General features: G+C 49.6%; 1 protein-coding gene across 3 annotated transcripts in view; it reads left to right on the forward strand.

Moving 5' to 3' along the window:
* The first annotated feature begins 2,184 nt into the window (after nucleotides 1-2,184).
* The window catches only part of LOC144176032 (putative fatty acyl-CoA reductase CG5065), a 70,438-nt gene continuing 52,900 nt past the window's right edge, over nucleotides 2,185-19,722 (forward strand). Inside the window, exon 1 of one of the 3 annotated variants that reach the window (XM_077705139.1) lies at nucleotides 2,185-2,478. The gene's annotated coding sequence lies outside the window, so the exon portion shown is untranslated. The remainder of the gene's footprint in view (nucleotides 2,479-19,722) is intronic. The other 2 variants (XM_077705138.1, XM_077705140.1) reach the window with 2 other exon arrangements.

The following is a 19,722-nucleotide window of genomic DNA, read 5'->3' on the forward strand; positions in this document are numbered from 1 at the left end:
CGTTCATGCTTTTATTACAAGTCGCATCATATACCTGGCTCCTTTTCTGAACTTCAAAAGGACCAAAATAGAGAAGCGTCAGTGCATCATCCGGAAAGCTCATAAGTAAGCTGTAGGAATACCCGTCACGGCATCCACGGAGCGCTTCCGCGCAATGGGGGTGCACAATACCCTGTAGAAGCACAAAGGATGGCGCAGCTGCACAGGCTCTCGGCAGCGAGACTGACCGCGCAATTCTAAGGTCCCTGTGCATCCACTTCGCTTCTTGACACGGTATCAAATGCTCTCTGGATGACAGCACTCGATCGTACATCCATGGTTCTCCCATACCACGAAATAAGACCGAAGAACCGCCAGAGCTACTGCACTTCACCGGCAGCTGTGCGGGAACCCACATGTCCTCTATGTGGAGGCTGCCAACTATCACGACCGACCGATTGTGGCCGTAACCGTGGTAGACCAGCTAGGAAACGAAATCCTGGGCACACTGATCCTGACGACGCACCGTGGGGTTGCGGAATAAACGGCTATTGCACCCGCAATAGCTACGGGAGCCAAAATTATTGTGTCTGACTCCAAGACGGGAATGAAACTTCCTGGCGGGACGAATATCCCTCTCAGCGGCCAAAATCCTTTCGAAGTTTATTGGCGATATATGCAGGCATGTTTGCCTTGTATGGACACCAGCACACTCGTCCCTGCCGGGGAGTGAACTGGCTCACGAGGCAGCCCGAGATTTCGTCAACTAGACTGACCTCGACCGAGACATCGGGCATGCGTTCACGGGGAGCAGAGACGGGCTGGCCTCGTACACGGAGATTACGCATCACTACAGGTTGAGTCACCTGAAGTACCCTGCACCACACTCTTCCCTCAACAGATGGCAGTAGGTTGCGTGGAGACGATTGCAGTTAAACATCTTCCCGAACCCCGCTCTCTACAACCGATAGTTCCCAGACACACATTCCGAATGATGCAAGTGGTGTGCAGACAAACCCACCCTACAACACATTATATGGACATGCCCACAGAAACCTCGTTCACGTAATCGAGCATTAAACCTCATTTCTCAAGAGCATTTGGAGGCCGCATTGCTCAGCTGTCACCCCGACTCACAACTACTCCTCCAGCTGGCGGAAGATGCCGCTAGGGCCCACGGGCTCAAGGCCGACGTCTAACGGGGGAGGACAGGTGACTTCCTCCCTATCACCCCCTTCCTTCTACCAGTTTGGGCTCAAATAAAGTTCCTTCTCTCTCTCTCTCCTCCGAGTGAAGCACATCGCCGCCCTCGCGAGCTTGGCTCGTGCTCGTTCGCAAAACTGAAAGGTGCGCAGTTTGCAAAGCATGTCGTAGGCCGGGTTCAGACTATTGCCGCAACTGTCGTAATAACTTCAAAACATGACGTCATTTCACGTCTCAGTCAACCTAACTGCGGGACACGCCGTTTATTTTACGTCCATAGAACACGATATGGCTTTTGAGTCGGTTCTGAACACAGCCTTACGGAAAAATGCAGCGCGCAAACGGACGGGACGAAAAAAAAAAAAAAAGGTCCACATCACAAGCGCTGTCCTAACTGACGGTTTATTAGAAGGACGAAAGAATTTATACAAGAAATGTGCGGATACGTATGCGCACTGGCAACGGAGCTCTAGGACGACACGCAAGGAAAGCACTTGGCGAAAAAATATGGAAAAAGCGCAAGTGCGCAAACGAGCCGGCAAATCATTCCAACCTGGAGCTGGTTATTCGAGCTCTATTTTCGTAGAGGTTTATCAAAGTTGAACTGACGCATTTTTCATTATCACGGTCAGACGACAAAAGACCTTGTAGAAAGAAGCGTTCTACATTATTCTGGCGGCCCGCCTTGAATGGCGGACCTGCAGCCCGCGCATGCGCAGATCGCCACTGGAAAACGGTTTATTGAAATCTGGGCTAGTTGGCAGTGGTTCGGGGACATTTTGTAGTGGCAGACACTCGACAAGGGCACAAGAATAAGGAAGCAGACAAAGCACAGCGCCACTTAAGATGTTCAAGCGCTATCTGCGCACCGTTGGCGCAGAGGTAGCAGCCCGTGCGTTTTCCGTGAATGGGGTATCCTCCGTGACGTAGGGCCCCTTGCGCAGCACTGGTCGTTCCCCCGCACGCTGGCCACTCACCCGGCTTGTCAACAAAGGCTCGCGCGAAGGTCGGCCTAAATGAGCGCTGCGGAAGGAAGGAAGAGCGCCCCGCCCGCTGCAGGAAAGGGCGGCCGCGCGGGGTCGCCCCACTCGCGGGCCCCACTCGGCCGGCTGCTTCTTGGGCTGTGCCCCCCCGTGCGCCGCCGTACTTGCCTGTGCGACCTGTCGCGGGAGCGGCCGTGATACCACCTCCTCCGGCTCGGATGCTCGTCTTCGACGACCTGGCACGGTGAGCGTCTCTGCGCCCACGCCATCGTCGCTGCATTTCAATTGCGTTCAAGTTGCGCGGAACCGCTGTGTAAGCGTCCCAAGGGTGGCTTTTTTTTATTATTACTCTAACTAGTAGTGGCTGTGTTTGCGTGGTGCACAGGGGATCGTTTACGTTGGCCAGGTGTTGAAAATACCGACGCGCGCAAAATGTACCAGTTTTTCGGGAAGAATTGGAAGGATGTTTAAAAGTAACTCTAACGAGGATCCTGCTTTTGATAGTTTTGAGTTCTTACTTAGTCGAGCTGAACTGAGCTACACTGAATGCAGAACATCTAGTAGTGTTGTTGCTACAATTGCTACAGCGCATTAGGCCATTCCGTAGAAGCAGGGAGAAGGGGGGAGGGGGCATCAGCAGCGATGCGTCAGTTTCACGCATGTGAACGCTCAGGTTCACAGAGCGAGCTTGGTCCCCTCTGTCGGGGTGAGGAGGGGGCAGTTGCTAGTGAACGCCGATTGTTGCTCTCGTTGCTGGAGATGTGGCGCAGTCCGCACTTCTCGCGCGGAAGTGTTCCGCGGGCGAGAGGCGCATTCTCGGGCATGTTTGACAGCGCTCTCGTCGGCCCGGCCCGCTCGCCCGCGGCGCTTTTTTCCTGGTGCGCGGCCGGCCGGAAAGCGGTCACCGGGCCACAGCGCGCGCCGCCGTGGCCCGCTATCCGCGACTGACGCAACCGGCGGGTCACACTGGCCTGCTGCTCCCTCGCCCTGCGCGCTTGATTCGCGAGCCCCATCGGCGCCTCGAACGTGCTATCGTAGTTGGTATCGAAATTTCGGGGGGCTGACCTTGCGTAAAACGTGTCAGTCCCATTCTCAGGCACACTGGAACAATGACCGCTATTAGGCCACTCTTGCTAAAGCGAACCGGACCTGTCCTGGGCGAGCCCGTGCTCTGGGAATCGACAGGGGCATTTCCTATCCACCACTGCAAACGCCACGTCGCTTTTTTAGGCGCGAGGTTCCAGCGCTTTGTCCACGGTTGGGATTAGCATTCGATGTCATGCTGATAAGGCTGAAAAAGCGCCAGCGATACACGAAGAAGAAAGCACACATCGTAAAATAGAAGGTCAAAGTCCGGTTGTTCTGCGCTACTTGTCGCTTCTACATCTATCGGACGCTAGCAATAAGCATCTCTGGACACCTTTGGGGCGCAGTTGGCCCGTGCCTCGTCATAACACCAGCCCGTCCTTCTGCGCGGGGGCGGGATAGTAAATCAATAGGCGATATTGTATGCATCTGCAAATCTACGGAGTCTACGAAACAGCACGTGTGCGAGGGGAAGGATCGGTAGAATGGCCTTTCTAATTGGCCCAACCAACCTCTCCTCATGGACATGCTACATGGTATCCAACGTATGCAACTGACCCCGAAGAGGTCACTATGGATCCCACCCTGCTACCGGCTGAATTTTTGCCTGCAGCGTCAAACCTTTTGGCACTCTCTCAAAGCCACGCATGGCCGCCCGCGTGCATGGTCACGGAATCGTTAGTTAGCGTCAGCATCCTGAGTATAAAGACCAACGGATACCAGATAGCAGATATATCACGTTTGTAAAAAAAAAAAAAATGTGCAACCATAATTTCACATTTCGCACAGCGAAGCTCTATATTGCTGGGTTCCCGGGATTTTTTGTGTCCGTTAAGAAATCTGAGTCCGAAAACTAAGCTCCCGAATTTGGTGCGAGAAACGCGAGGCGTTCGTTGGCTTTTCTTTGTTTGCTTGTTTATTTCCTTGTGTCATTGAGTGCTTTTATTCGGCACCGTCCTTGCTCTAAGGCGACAAGTTGGCGTTCTACGTATTGCACATAACTTCTCTCCTCTCACGTACAGTCCGGACGTCGGGCCTTCAAATTTTTCAAGCGTACGAGACCCGCTAAGATTCTGTGCTTAAAGGCGCCGTGCCCTGGTTCGCCACCATGAGCAAACAGATCTTGCCCCCCGATTACAGCCTTTCGATAGATTGAGGAAAGGTTGGTCGCAGCACGACATCGGTCAAAAGTTAGTGCAGTCGGCAAAAGGCTTGTCTATAACGCTTGAGCGGCGTGCTCCGGACTGCGCGGGAGACAGGGAGACACCTAGTGATAACGCCTGGTTTGAGATGGTAGAATGTGAGCATGCCCGGCCCGCATCAGCTCGATGGCTGTCTACCTCCTCGCTGTGCTCGTCGCCTTGGCTTCCACACCTTCTTTGACAGTAGTAAGCGCTGCGTGCCTGCGCTGCGTGCCTGCGCTGCCGGCCCGGGAAACAAAAGCGGAGATTACCCGCCTGAGTTCGCGCTTTACGAGTTGCATTAGCTTTGGCGCGCAGCTGTTCATTGCGTTATCGTTCTGCCGAAAGCTGCATAAGCACCGCGTGCACAACTAGCCGGTTTCTGCGCTCGGATTCGCACGTCACCGCTGATGGGTTAACGCCTCAATGCTTAATGCACAGTGCAAGCGATCATGGACCGATGTCAAGTCAATCTTGTTATTGTTCAAACGAACTTCAATCTCGCGATTGTTGTTCGTTTTCTCCCATACAAAAAAAGAAAACTCCTGTAGGAATTCCGTAGGGCGCCGCGAAAATTAAGCGTTGCACGTAGTTAAACGCATCCAACGCTGTACTACCAATCGCTAATCTCCACTATTGTTTCCCGGCCCGGCAGTGCAGGCAGCGCTTCTCACGGCGAAAGAACGTACGGAAGCCAAGGCGACGGGCACAGCGACAAGGGAAAGAGCCATCGCGCTGATGCGGGTCGCGCATGCTCACATTCTATAGTATACCGGTCTCAAAGCAGGCGTCATCACCAGAGGTCTCCGCGAAGTGCAGAGCACGCCGCTGGCACGTTATAGACAAGCCTTTTGCCGACTGCAGCTTCATGCAAATTTCCGTGTCAGTCCAGCATCGCTGGCCATCCACCTTCGGAGCAGAATGGTTCATGATTTATTCTTCGAATGCGAAACAAATTATCCGTTCGCGCCCTCTGCAGTTGAATAAGTTATCGAGCATATCGACAACCACAATGCCTGCAGCCACAACGAATAGTTGGACCAACCTGCTGCGGTGTCCCTTCTACCCTAACGCGAAGACAAAAAAAAAATTGAGGCCCATCTCCCCACGAGGGGGGACTCGAGTAAATGCGTCGCGTAGGGAGTGGGTGTATTGCGTTAGCGTTAGTGTTTGGGGGATGGTAGTGGGGTGGTAGTGAATGTGTTAACTATTATTGCTTATTACTATTAATTATTATTATTTCTTTCATATATTAATTATTACTTTCGTGATTTTGCGACTCGAGTCCCCCCTCGTGGAGAGATGGGCCCAATTTTTCTTTTTTTTTGTTAGGCAAGAAGTGAAGGGAAGGAGTAGGTTGTTGTAAGTCGTTATTTATTTATTTGTGGCTGTTGTCGTTGTATTGGACGCTGAGAACGACGGCTTTGTGGTCGCTAAAGTGTACTGTTAAGGGGTCTTTAAGCAGTGGTCGTGCGTTGCAGCAACTGGTGAAGAGATCGATGCAACTGCTGTCGTGTATCAGCAGCTTCTTGACGTAGTTTGAATGAGACAAGGATATAAGGCGCGTTCGTAGCCTTTCATTCTGTGTCGCTTTTGTTGCGCAGTGGGAAGAGCACCATGTACCCCGCGTTCCGCCCACAGGGTCGTGGGATCGAAACCAGGCGCCGATAACTATTATTTTTTTTATAGTGTAGGGGGAGGGGTGCGGACGGACAACAACGCTGCACCTGTTGAGAGCGAGGAGGGTACGGGGGAGAGACGCGCTCCTGCGCCTCGCCGCGACGCGCATGCGCAGTGAGCGTGTGGACGCCGCCGCCGACGGTCGAGGGACATCGTGCGGCTAAGAAACGCTCCGCGTTTAAAAACTACATTTCTGTTGACTTCAGGAAAGCACATTTTTGAGGGAGTTGGCATATACTTGATAAAATAAGGTGAACGATTACCATACACCCTAATGCGAAATTTGTGCTCAACGCGAACTGCAGTCTTCTCGGTCAGAGCGCACAGCTGCGGCGTCTCGGGAAGTGATCAGCGAACGGACGGCGGCGCGCGCTGATCTGCCGTTATCTCGCAGTGCGTCGTCGCCGCCGAGCACGTTGTTGTAAATCGTGCTTGAACCTCCCGCGCAAATGTCACGTGTTTCGGATGAGCCACGCGAAGAGGAGGACGCGAAGCACATCCACTGGTTGCCCCACTCGTTTTCAGCACTCACTCATGAGGGCAACAGTGCGCTGAGGCAGCACTTGCCCGTGGGCTCTCTCGACGGCAGCGATGTAAGCCTTTGCGTCGGCAGCGCGAACTGCGGCTCTGGAAGTGGTCGCGCCCGGCGGCACCCGCTACTCTGGCGTCATCTCGCAGCGCCTCGCCACCGCTCAGCATGCCCCTCACACTTCGGCATGCGTCACCGCCGAGGAGCGTCTCGTGCGGGCTCAGCATGCTGCCTCCCCGCTGACAACTTTTCCGAACTTTCCTCCGCCGTTTTAGATGCGATGGCATCTCATTCACTCGCCTTGTCCCTGCATCCGACGTCGGCGTCGTTGTTGTCGGCGTCCGCCCCTCCCCCATTCTCCTAGCCGCGCCAGCTTCGCTCTCCGCCGCTCACCCCCTCTCCTCTTCGATAGCGAACACTCTCTCGCGAGGGGCATTGGATTGGATTCGATTGGCTTGGATTGGATTGGATTAAAGTGGATTGTTTTGGGTTGTGTTGCGTCATAGCCGCGGCAGACGCACTGGCGCCGGCGCGTCCCCTCACCGTTATGCGCGCTATAAAACGCGGCGCCTGCGTCGCTCCGCTCCATCGTCCCAGCGCCGTTCCTCCGCTGTCCAACGCTGCAACGTGAACCCCCCCCTATGCGTCGCATCTACACAGGGGTTCCCGCGAGGGGAGGTGGTAGTTTTTTCCTTGTCTTCGCTCGGTTACGAAGCCAACATTAAACCACAGTAGCGGCGGCGAAAGTGCTGCTGACTAAATTAGGGCGGGTTAAACACGAAACAGGAGGTACGGCGGGACAAGAGCTCCCGGGAACGTTTTTAAAAAGCTTCGGATGACGCCTGGGAGGGGGAGACAGTCCGGTACACGGAACAGTGCTCCGCAGTGCCAGCTCGGGTTTACTCCCTCCTTAAAAGAATTTTGCGGACCCCACGCATATGAGGGAATGGACGTAAAGGGGAGCACTGGCGAGTTCGCCGAAGAACACGAGACGCAACGTGAAACTCTCAAAGTGCCCCTGCGCCTGTTGGGTAGGCATGACCGCAAGGAAAGGCAGCACTGCCGGGACACGAGCAAAAGGGAGACTTGAAACACAGGCGCGCCAGTGCGTGTCAAGTCTTCCTTTTGCCCGTGTCTAAGCTGCGCTGCCTTTTCTTGGGGCACGTTCAACGCCTCAACCCCCAGTCGAACACCTGGCCAATCACACCAGCGCTTCTCGACGAGGGCTGTGATGAGTCAGAGTGGGAAAAGCGACAGCCATGTAGCACGCCAGACACATGCTCCATGTAGCCGGTAACTGACTGTTTACCGGTTTCCTAAGGTCGACGCAAAGTCAGTTGTGAAAACGAACGGTGTCACGCCTTGTCGTGGCTGTAGTTGTGGACAGGAAACACAGCCCCGGGTGCCTACTGAACGAAGCACGGGAGAGAATGTGGAATTTGCGTTTGTGTTGCTGTGCAGGCCGATGCAAAGGGCGGCCAAAGCGATGCACGCGTCTCCGCACTCACCTGCACCGTCAGCGCGCATAGAACGGGACTCTGTGTTCATCGACTGGTCGTACGACGCTGCGGGGCCGGCTGCCGTCAGACGAACAACTGCTGATAATGATGATGATAATAATTAGGACGAGCAGAGGCTTCCCCTTTGAGTGACGGCATATGCCATTTCGCTAGTAAAAGCCACTTATCTACAACAGCTTCTCTTTTTAAACTCAGACTCCCACTTCGTTCTCGCCTTTGCCCTTACGTGTGGTTGAGATGTTTCTTGATCGGCCCCTTTGCTGCTGTTTTTCCGCCAGTACTGTTGCCGCTTTTTCTAACAGCAGCTGATGACTACTTAACGCTGCCCCCAGCGATAAAACTCAGTGCCTCAGAAAAGCGGACTTTCGCCCCATGATCGAGCTGGACATATAAGTTAACATTCCAGTATGCACACCTTTGTTATTGTCAATTTCTTTCCCTGCTCACTCGTTTGCCTCCTTTTTGGACTCCCAATGACCTTCTCGTTTCCGTCCTTTCTACCGGCGTAAGCGACTGCGCTTCCTTCTTTCACTTCCTTTGCAACGACCCCCGATTGTTCGTTTGCCCCGCTATCCTGTACGCCGTCGCCTGCTTTGACGTCCTCTTCCGGCATTCACCCTACGTAGTTACGAAATGTGAGCGCCGGCACCTTTGCTCCTTTCCGAACGCTTCGTACCACATGCACTTGCGAGTACTTCACTCCCACAAGGCAGATGGGGGATTTTAGGTAACTTCGAAGAAAAGGGCTGGCTCGTCGACCTCTCCAATTGGCTTGAAAATTTGTTCATATCATTCCCTGATGATTGTAATGTCCAGATTCTCCAATATTTCCCCTAGAAAAATTTGTCCAACTCAAACATCTTTGAATGTGACAAGACAGACCCCCGCCGATATGCATGCCACGTGCCTCGGCCAGCTTTAACGCGGTCCATCTACGAAAATATTCATGAGGGGCTTATCCGGAACTTTTTTACCCAATTTACGCCTGGTATAATTTCCTTCCCTAAATTTCCTTGCCTACGAGAACACAAATCTGTCGTAATAAAATAGGAAATTTAGGTCAGGGCCAAATCTTTGTCGAACTTTCAGCCTAAATACTACGAGAAGTACTGAAGTCGCAACCCTCTAATTTCAGTGAGGTATGTTCCTTACATTTCTAAACACACACACAACCCGAATAATATTATAGTTGTATAAGAATGGTTAAGATGTAATGGACACGCAAGTTTGATGAAAAAAAAAGCCCTACGTTCGGAAGCTTGTACGCATTAAAAAACGCGTCTTTGATTTTTTTTTAAATTTTCCTCTCGCGTCTGCCATTATAAATTCTTGCACTATCATCAAAAATTGTTGCATCATTTTCTTTCTGAGGCGCATACAACCCGAGAGAGCCACCCTATCCGCCAGGCTTTCCACGGTGGTTTGTAGCCACAGCGAATATTTGTATAAATTATGTATTTTCTGCATAGACGGAAAGCTTCCTCCCACGAGTGAAAAACTGAGACTGCAAGAGAAAAAAATGGCATTTTTAATGCACACGTTTTGCGCAACTTAAACAATCGGCGCTGACATTATAAGTGATTGATTGTAGGGTTTAACGCGCCGACGCAACGCAGGCGATGAGGCGCGCCGTAGTGGAGGCCTCCGGTTTAATTTTGACCACCTGGGGATCTTTATCATGCGCCGAAATCTCGTACACACGGGCGTTTTCGCTTTTCGCCTCCATCAGAAAAGCGGCCGCCGCGGCCGGGAATCGAACCCGCGACCTTGTGCTCAGCAGCGCAACGCCTTAGCCACTGAGCCACCGCGGCGGGTGCTGACATTATAAGTATGGTTCAAGGGTTAAACCCAAGGTTCAGTTCATTATTGAGACAAACTCATGGAGCTGCACTCTTTCAACATTTGTGAGACTTTCCAAAACCTTTGACCGCTAAATCTACTTTCATTAGAAGTGAAAACTCATTGCATCATATCAATGATCCCGAAGGTGTTGAGTCCGAGAATGGAGACTCGTCAGCGATGCTTCTCCTAATACTTAGACACGGCGATAAGGTTTGCATATTTTTTTGTACAAAAAGGCAAAACCTAACAACTGAGGTGAAATATACACAAAATACGGTAGCGAAAATTGCAGTTTGGAGGTTTTTTTATGAAGCCATCAAAAATCGACACCATATTAAAATTGCAGTACTGTGTGGCACAGAATTAGCTGCCTAACCAAAGTTACTTGCCATATTAGGCATTTATAGTTTCCTTAAAGTTAGGCTGAAGGCTGAATGGAATTTTGTTGTCATTGAAGGATAAACGTTGCAAAGCCCTCTCGGTTTTTGTCAGACGAGCGGCAGCGTGTTATTTGTTGAGAAATAAGTATATAAAGCTGGAATTTCTCTCTCTCGTTTTTCTTTCATGTTTTTGTGACGTAGCAATTGTGCGCCAAAGTAGGAGCGAGGCAGCGGTGCGGTCTAAAGCGTCAGCGGTCGGCGCTCTCAGGCTGGCAACGGTGGCTCTTACGTCTACAAGTGATGGCCGACTACGAAACAGTTCTCTGGCTGAGAAGGCTGCTCTGAACTTCTATCATTTTTCACCGACGGAATGAGAAATCCGTTTAAATGTTCGAGCGGCCAGTGCCCGCCTATACGAACATTGCGCTGATGTTTGCCTCGAAAGCAACAGCGCCGTTTTCTGTATCCTGGTGGTTGGGGGAGTCATTTCGATTGTGAAAGATGCCACGCTCATCACGGCCTCTTGTCCTAGCATTCAATTTATGCAAATGTTTTGCGCCCTGGCCGAGATACCAACAGCCGGGTTTATCACGATTCGGGAACAACAAAGGTATCCCGGGTAGTTTATGTGGCGAAGATAATAAGACGTTACCCATTGATATTGAAGCCGACCAATCAGATTGCAGAAAATACTATAGGCATTGAGAAACCGATGCATTAATCACGGCCGCAATACTTTACGCCGTGTCTCGGTGTCAGTTCCCCAGCCCACTTGCACGGCACGCTGCAGGAAGTGGGTGATAACAGGTAAAGAAATAACCACTTCCTTATCGATGCCCTAGCGTGCTGTACAGGCAGGTTTATTAGTGGGGCTGGGCGTCGGTTAAAAATTTTAACTTGATTAATCAGTTGCGTTAAAGGAGAAACGATTACAAATATCTTTACCAGTAATCTTAATATATAATAGCAGGTGTAATATCAATATGCTCGTCGGCCCGTTTACCGACATTCCAGGGGAGGTAAGCAGATAATTTTCATCATGGCGCTGATTTGGGCGCGGCGCTTATCAGAGTACTAGTTTGTGCGAGTTGGCACATCATTAGCAATGTTAAAAAGCGTTGCACTGGACGAGGAATGAAAACATAAGACACACAGAAAATTGGAAGTTAGCGCTCTGAGTTGCTTCCTTGTTTTGGACACTTATCAGCACGTCCATCATTGTCACTATTTCTGTAACCACGAACATCGGCACTCGCCGTTGTTATAGGGGCGCTGATTAACCATGGTTCGCTTACGCCAGAGTTTTCTTATACACCGTCAAAACGGGGTGAGTGCCCGCTGGCAGTTTTTTCCCTTCCATTTTCATTTCTGTCTTAAATATACAGCTTGCAGTTTTAATCTGATTTCTGTGCATTCTTGGTGAGTTGTGGGGTTTAATGCACTGAAGCTGCGCCTGGGCTATGGAGCCTCCGGGAAAGCGGCTCCGGATTCATTTTGACCACTTGAGGATGTTCAGGTGCACAGAAATCTCGATGCGTGGGTGTTCGCTCTTCGGCTGCACCCGAAAAGCAGCTGCCGTGGCCGGGATCCGCGTCCCGGGGCTCAGCAACGGAATGCTTGCATCTTCGGCTGAGCTGCCGTAAGGCGGGTTATTTGAACACAAATATTCTCGACACACTTGCCTTGCACAGGCCCCAACCCCCTCCTCTGCAGGAATATTTAATCTTTGGAGCGTGAGACTCGCCTTATGTGTAGTGTCTCATACACCGCAATAGCATGAATGCCCACTTCAATTCACATTCCTGAGTTCGTGGTATTTTCCGTGTGTGCAACCAAAACGTGCTAGATGGCACAGTTTGCGCAGGAGATGACATTTTGCTGTGGATGGCATTTGATTCATCCATGTTTCACAGAGTTAAGATATTAAGCTTAGTTTGCCCAGTGCTGCAGTAAAGATATTTCTGCTTGTAGATATTTCTGCCGCCAGCATTGACCGTTGATCTTTCTTCACAAGAGTTTCACCACGATCACCTACAACCGAAATGTTTTGTCTGACTTTGCGTCGGTAACTCGAGCTGGTCATGTCTGTCGCCTCCGATTTGCAGTCCCCAATCACTGTGAGCGCCTCACGGGAGAGCAGGAGAGGGTGAGCGAGAGAGGTCGCGCTCCGCGGATGCAAGCACGAGGTGCTCCCGGGCGAAAAACTGCGCGCAACTTGTATTTTGAACAGTATGTCGAACCGAAAAAAATTGGGCCCATCTCCCCACGAGGGGTGACTCGAGTAAATGCGTCGTGTAGGGGGTGGGTGTATTGATGTATTGCGTTAACGTTAGTGTTGGGGGGGCAGTGGTGGGGTGGTAGTGAATGTGTTAACTATTATTGCTTATTACTATTATTATTATTTCTTTCATATATTAATTATTACTTTCGTGATTTTGCGACTAGTCCCCCCTCGTGGAGAGATGGGCCCAATTTTTCTTTTTTTTTGTGACGCAAGAAGTGAAGGCAAGGAGAAGGCTGTTGCAAGTCGTTATTTATTTATTTGCTGCTGTTGTCGTTGTATTGAACGCTGAGAACGACGGCATTGTGGTCGCTAAAGTGTACTGTTAAGGGGTCTTTAAGCAGTGGTCGTGCGTTGCAGCAACTGGTGAAGACGAGATCGATGCAACTGCTGCCGTGTATCAGCAGCTTCTTGACGTAGTTTGAATGAGTCAAGGATATAAGGCGCGTTCGTAGCCTTTCATTCTGTGTCGCTTTTGTTGCGCAGTGGGAAGAGCACCATGTACCTCGCGTTCCGCCCACAGGGTCGTGGGATCGAAACCAGGCGCCGATAACTATTATTTTTTTTATAGTGTAGGGGGAGGGGTGCGGACGGACAACAACGCTGCACCTGTTGTTGAGAGCGAGGAGGGTACGGGGGAGAGAGGCGCACCTGCGCCTCGCCGCGACGCGCATGCGCAGTGAGCGTGTGGACGCCGCCGCCGACGGTCGAGGGACATCATGGGACTAAGAAACGCTCGGCGTTTAAAAAATACCGGTTCGGTTACGGTTCTGGTTAAGGCGAAATCATTTTGTTCCGGTTCAGTTCCGGTTCGACACAATCACGTATCGAACCGGTTCACGAACCGGTTTGGGAACTTGAACCGGTTCGCGAACCGGTTCGATGAGTTCAACTATCAGTGACATTAGAAAAAAAACATTTAGTAGTTTAAATCGTCAGTCAAATCAAAATAAACAAAAATTCAGAATGCTGCTGTTCCTCAACGGCAGTGGTGCAGTTGCGAAGCAAACATTAAGCAATTACGAGATATGAGAAAAACAGATGAAGTGGCGACGATTTACCACCTACTTTATCGCCCAGACTTTATGTTGTCCTAGTGACTATTCATAAAGCCACCGACAAGAGATATGTAGGTGGGATATATTTTCTGCCCTTTCCTTTTTAGTTGCAATCGCAATCATCGCTATGGAATCGTGCATCACGCTAACCTTGAAGCCTTAAATTTAAGCCTGTGTACTGACGCGTCCAAATACCAGCGCTTAATACTAATGGCGTACATTTTTTGCAACAAAACAGGAAAATCCTACGACAGGGACATAAATACTACCAATGAATTAGATTATTTGGTCACCCTGAATAATTTGTTAGCTATCACCTTATCGAATGTGTCAGCCACACTTTTGTTAAAACTAAACTTTAGTCAACGCTCAGTCACTGCATTGTTGCTCTGACCACTGCAATTCCGTTGGCGATAGCTATACCGGATCTGTGCATTACAATCAGTATGTCATCGTACCGCTTTACCCCCGGCCATCGTTCCGTGCGCTACACCATGTTGTACAGAATGGCGTTCCTGAAACTAGTTCCTTTTTGAAGGAACGAAGTAACGCCACCGCTCCATTAAGGGTCGGTGGAACTGTAAAGGTAACTCGTTAGGTTTAAGAAGGAACGGCAGGAACAGCGTTCCTTCTGGAAACGTTACATCGCTAGGATTTGGCTGTTTTTTATGCCAAGGCTGGAGTACGAAAACCCACGAGTCGCTACTTGTTTCTCTTCCTATAAGCTGGCCAATTCGCCCGCCCTTCAGTGGGCGAAGGTCAACGGCAGAAGAATAACCACGCAGCGGGCTGCAGCTTGTGCTTGCTTTCATGACGGTTGAGCTTAGGCGGCGTTCGACTGGTGAATAGCGCAGCCGCGAGAATGATTTCCACCTATCCCGGTTTGTCGGGGGAGGCCAGGATGCACGTGTAGCCGATAGAATAGTTCCGCGCCAGGGAAAGGTTTCCATGTCCGAGCGGCGCCGCAGGTACCCTGTGAAACCACCGTATCTGCATATTGAAGTACATATTAAATAATACGCCGACCACAAGAGAAAATAAAACAATGACGTTTCGGCACCCCGAACGGGAGCCTTGTTCAGAGTATGTACTTCAATGTCATTCCCGACCATACCGGCGTCCGTTGAGGCCTCGATTTCGTATCTGTATATTGTCAGGGGTAACTACCGCATTAGTGCTCGCGAGGCGTGGGTGCGTTGTTGTCGGAAGAGTTGCGCTCACTGTAAGGTCATTCAAAGGATCGCCAGCGCGCCGCACTGTCTCGGGATGTTGTACTGCTCGAAGTTAGAGTACGCGTGCAGTTCTTCACGGCGCGGTATGTCGCCGATCTGGCGGGAATCGGTCAACGGGAGTGCCAGGTCCTTTTGTAATGCACGTGACATGTTGACAAAGGACGGGAATTTCGTCATTGTTGGGCCTAACTTCGTCGCGCGCCGTATGGACAATACCCGAAAGAGGCCGCCCGAAGGTCGACGGACAGCGTTCAGAGTAACTTCTCGAAAAGCGTTTGTGAAAATCCTGACCACAAGTTTTTTTAATTGTTTCGTTTTTTCATTGTCGCGCGTGCGCAATGATATGCCCGCGTGTATTTGTGTGTTTCTGCGTGGAACAATAGTTAGTTGCAAGTACTGTGTACTTCTGTGTAGTATCTTCCTTTGCGCAGCTTTCACCTTTTGATAATGCGCACCAGCTCGCCCAACAAGTCCGTCTAATGTACTTGCCGCGGCTTCTGATGTGAATGTCGCCTAAGATCGAGATACACTTTTTCTGTGAAAGGTGATTTGGCTTGTTTTAAATCGGTAAAAGGTTGAGGTTGTTCCGGACGCATTTACGTTGTTATCTATAATTGACCTTTTCCCAGTAGCAGCCCTCTTGCGGTGGCCGCCCGAACCATCCTTGGGGGATTACAAAAGAACACACCCACTTTTTTTCCGCCTGCCCTTTGCAGTTGAGGAAGCCACCCCAGGCGCTATGCATGGTTTTGGTGGTAGAAAAAGTTTTCCATGGCAGCCGTAGCGCCTACCTGTCGGCCGCTTTTAGGGCTCAGAAAACGGAGCAGCACTTAGCTGGCTCGGCGTTCGCCACTGGATAATTCAATATGACGTCGTTTTGTTTACATTTTGCCCTCCAAGAATGGCGGATCGGTCGCTGGGAGCGAGAGTAGCGCATCCGCAGAGCGCTACTAGAAAAACGCCCATTCTGAGATTTTTTTTTTTATTCGCCACAGCTATCATTATCAAACGGCATTTTTTTCGCCATGTAGACCCGCATGGCAAAAGCAAATGTCATTTATAGGTAATGTCGTTAGGGTTTAATGACATTTAAGACCTATGTATTGTTCCTTTCGACGCGGTTTCTTATGCAAGAAACGTAATTATGTTCCTGCATGTGAGTAACTTTCTATTCGCACATCGGAAGCGCAGTAACCTTACTGCGCATTTGTAAGACCGAAGTGGGAAGTGACATATGTGTTGCACCTATAATAAACGAGCACCAAAGTCGCAGTTAGACATGTCTGGAGATTGTCCCGTGCCCCCTGAAAAAATTCGTTTAGAAGCGTTTGTTTGGATTCTGTTTCTCCAGGTAATCCTCTCCTGGCTGTGTTTATATTCGTATAATATACGTAGTTTTATGTGGGTTTTAAATTTCTCACTTTATTCACTCAGGATTATCCGACATCATATTTTAATTAAAAAATGAAATGTAACGTTAATGTAACGACACGTTCAAATGTTCGGAGTGTAACTGGAACGCATTCGTTTCGCAATAAAGGAACTTGTGACGGGAGCTATTTTCAAAATTGGAAAGAACGAGGAACGAGCTTTCGTTCCTGTTTTAAAGGAACGTGTGCAACACTGATGCTACACTGGGGAATCTTATAAGAGAATATGCTGTTACGAAATGAAAGGGAAATTTGACGCGCGGAGCATGAGATGGGACTTTTTTGGGTAGACGCTCTTTAATTCGTCCACAGCAGTACTCCCCTCCGGAACGAATAGCAGTACAATTAATGCAGCGAGTTGGGCAGTCAGTACAAGTGAACCTTCGAAAAAACTCTGATCTGAAAGAGTCAAAACTGCAGAACAAGCAGAAAAGATGATCGCTGGGCGAATGGGACAGTGTGAGGCATCGGCCTGCCTTTCTGCACGTGTCATCTGCTTTATTACTGTTTCTGCTTCCAAGACAAGGTCGAGGGATGCAATTTCTTGCCAAGGGATTACGTGCGCACCTTAACAGTTTTCCCTGACAAATCTGTTATTTGTATCTGTAAAAAACGGAACTTGTCCACTGTACTGTCCTCGAAAGCTGACCACGGAACTCGCTTCCTTCGCATTGATGACACGTTTAGTTGTGAAAGGCAGGACAAAGAAAAGTATAGAGCAATATCCACGTTTTGGTGCTTTTTTTTTACTTATTCGGTTTTATTTACTTTTTGCGTACTATTTTAAAACAACGTGATTAGCTTTTCTTTTTTGTTGTTTTCCGTGTAAACATATTTTCTCAAAAAAACTGGTGCATTTGATGCTCTGTGCAATATCTCTGCTAGGAGGCGCAGCTTATGTAGCAGGCCGGCAGTTTTATTTTAACCAGCTGGCGATATTAAACGTGGATTAAAATGTCGATGCACGGGCGTTGTAGATTTCCATCTACTTCAGAAAAACTGTCGTGGGGAAGAGAGATCGAGGCCACTTGTGGTCAGCAGCAAACGGCTTAGCCACTGAGCAACTCCTGCGGTCACACTTGTCAAGTATTAACAATTTGCATGTGTCAGATCTTTTAAACAAATTATGAAATGCAAAAACTTTGCGCACATCAGGTGTGGGCTTTCGCTTTTGCACAGTGGAGCACTCCTTTAGCCTGATTGTTCCAATAAAGTCGCAGCTAGGGAAAGGCAAAGTCGTTTTATATCACCTGCAAGCTGCCGAGAATGACATTTCATTAGTTCAGCTTGCACTACGCTGGCGCTTCCAGCAGCAACAGACCATTGCTACATTGGTGCCCATTCATTTCCCCTTTTGTTACTTAGAGCGTGACAGTGTTCCATTGTCTGGAGGGGAAAGTGCGCGAGCTGGTACGAAGTTGATGATACGTGAAAGAGAAATAAGGCCTGAATTGCATTGCCGGTGTAATATCAACAACGGAGGGTCGAACCGTTTCGGCATGAACCGGTAACCGTTATTTCTTTTTTCGGTTCAGTTCCGGTTCGGGTGCAGCGTGCTCAAAGAAATAACGGTTCGGGTTTGGGTTCTGTTCTGGCAAAAGTACCGGTTCATTGCGTTTTTCGGTGCGGTTCGGTTTCAGTTTGACACCCTGATTTTGAAATACTTGAGTTAATGCACAGCGCCTTTAGGGTTGCGGTGTGCACGGATGAAGTGGTTGGCGATATGAATTAGCTCGGTTAAGGCAAAATAGCATAACAGAAGAAAAAGTGTCACTGCTTTATTGAAATCCAGAGAGAGAGAGAAAGCAGTACAAACTAAACTCGGTGAACATGTTTTTTTTTTCTTTGATAACTACGCGCACTTGAAGCGTATGTTAAGCGGTCTGGCCTCTACAGGAAATGGACGTTGTATTTTCGCTATTGCAGTATATTGGGTGTTCTTGTTTATAATGAAAGAAAGTTCAATATGTTGAGAGTTCCGCCAAAATGAAGAGTTGGTTTTTTTCAGTACGAGCTGAACCGAGTTCTGCCGTTGTTTTCTTGAACTATACGCTTTAAAATGGGCGCACATTATTTGTTATATGGCAGACGTTGACACTAAAACGCAATATACTGAGTTCAGAGTTATTTTACCCGTGAAGGAACTTTTTGCCATTTATACAAAACTACATAATTTATTCCAATCTGACGGAAGCCGCTCACTACAGGACGTCGTGTAGAGCTTCGTAGATAGGCTCCTCTATCGCGCTGTGCGCTCTTCACCATGATGCAACATGTTTTTCATGATAATGCAACCACATGTCAAAGGCCGACGGGAGGGTACAATTTCAGAAAAATCGGAAAAGCGTTCATTTTTATTGTATTTTTACAACCTATAAACTTGTCAGGAACCAAATATTTTTAGAGGAATGGACAGTCATGAACAGCCTAAGCTGAAACAAAACAGCAGACGAGATACTGGTTGCGCGGCCAAGCCACGGGAATGGAAAGCTGCAACGGGATAGAACATGTTTGAGAGTGCCTGTCGCTGCTACGTGCGAGTCGGCCCGTGTCATCTGCTGCCCAATGGGTACGTCTGCTAGCACATGCGTGTTTCATCCGATTTTGCTTGTCTTGTCCTCCTTTGGAACGTGCGACATTGTGGTTGCTTCTCGATAACCAAGGTTAGCAACTGCCGTCTACGGCTGAGCGAGCACATGTTTCAGGTGTATGATATACCATTTATACTTTTTCCAGATTACGTCAAATAAAAAAATAAGCTTACGCAACAAAAGGTTTTCAGGTAAGTGAGATTGCAGAAAACTTGTGCGTGAAAGTTGCTCAGCAGCACCAAACCGGCCGGCTCGCACGCCGACCGCGAATGGCACACTCTCGAACTTGTGCTTCCTCTCGTCGTGGCTTTCCGTTCTCGCGACTGGGCCGCGTCAGCAATACCCGTCGTCTGCTGTTGTTTTGTTTCAGCGTAGGCTGACCGTGACTGTACATGCGGCCGCAAAATAAACTGGACCAAGCGAGCTCTCGGCGCGATATCTTCCGGCCCGGCGCCTGCTGTCCAGACAACTGAGTGCACATGCGGGTCCTTCGCCAGCGTATGCATATTTATTTTTTAGGTTTAGTCTGCAGCGCTTCATTTCCTTCAAAGTAGGCCACGGCGGTGCCTTACGCGACGGAAAGAGCGAGCGGCACTATCCTTCCAGCGCGCGGCACGGCCTCAAGTCGTGGTCCTGTGCAGATCTGAGATATTTCTGAGGTAGTCTTTCGATGTGTAAGCTGCCTCCGCAGATATCTGCTACCCTGAAGCATCAATCGTATAACGCCCTGTATCTGCACAGAGTTCA

The sequence above is a fragment of the Haemaphysalis longicornis genome, unplaced genomic scaffold, assembly GCF_048455015.1.
Source record: "Haemaphysalis longicornis isolate Haplotype H1 unplaced genomic scaffold, Haemaphysalis longicornis Haplotype H1 scaffold_3, whole genome shotgun sequence".
Lineage (NCBI taxonomy): Eukaryota > Metazoa > Arthropoda > Arachnida > Ixodida > Ixodidae > Haemaphysalis > Haemaphysalis longicornis.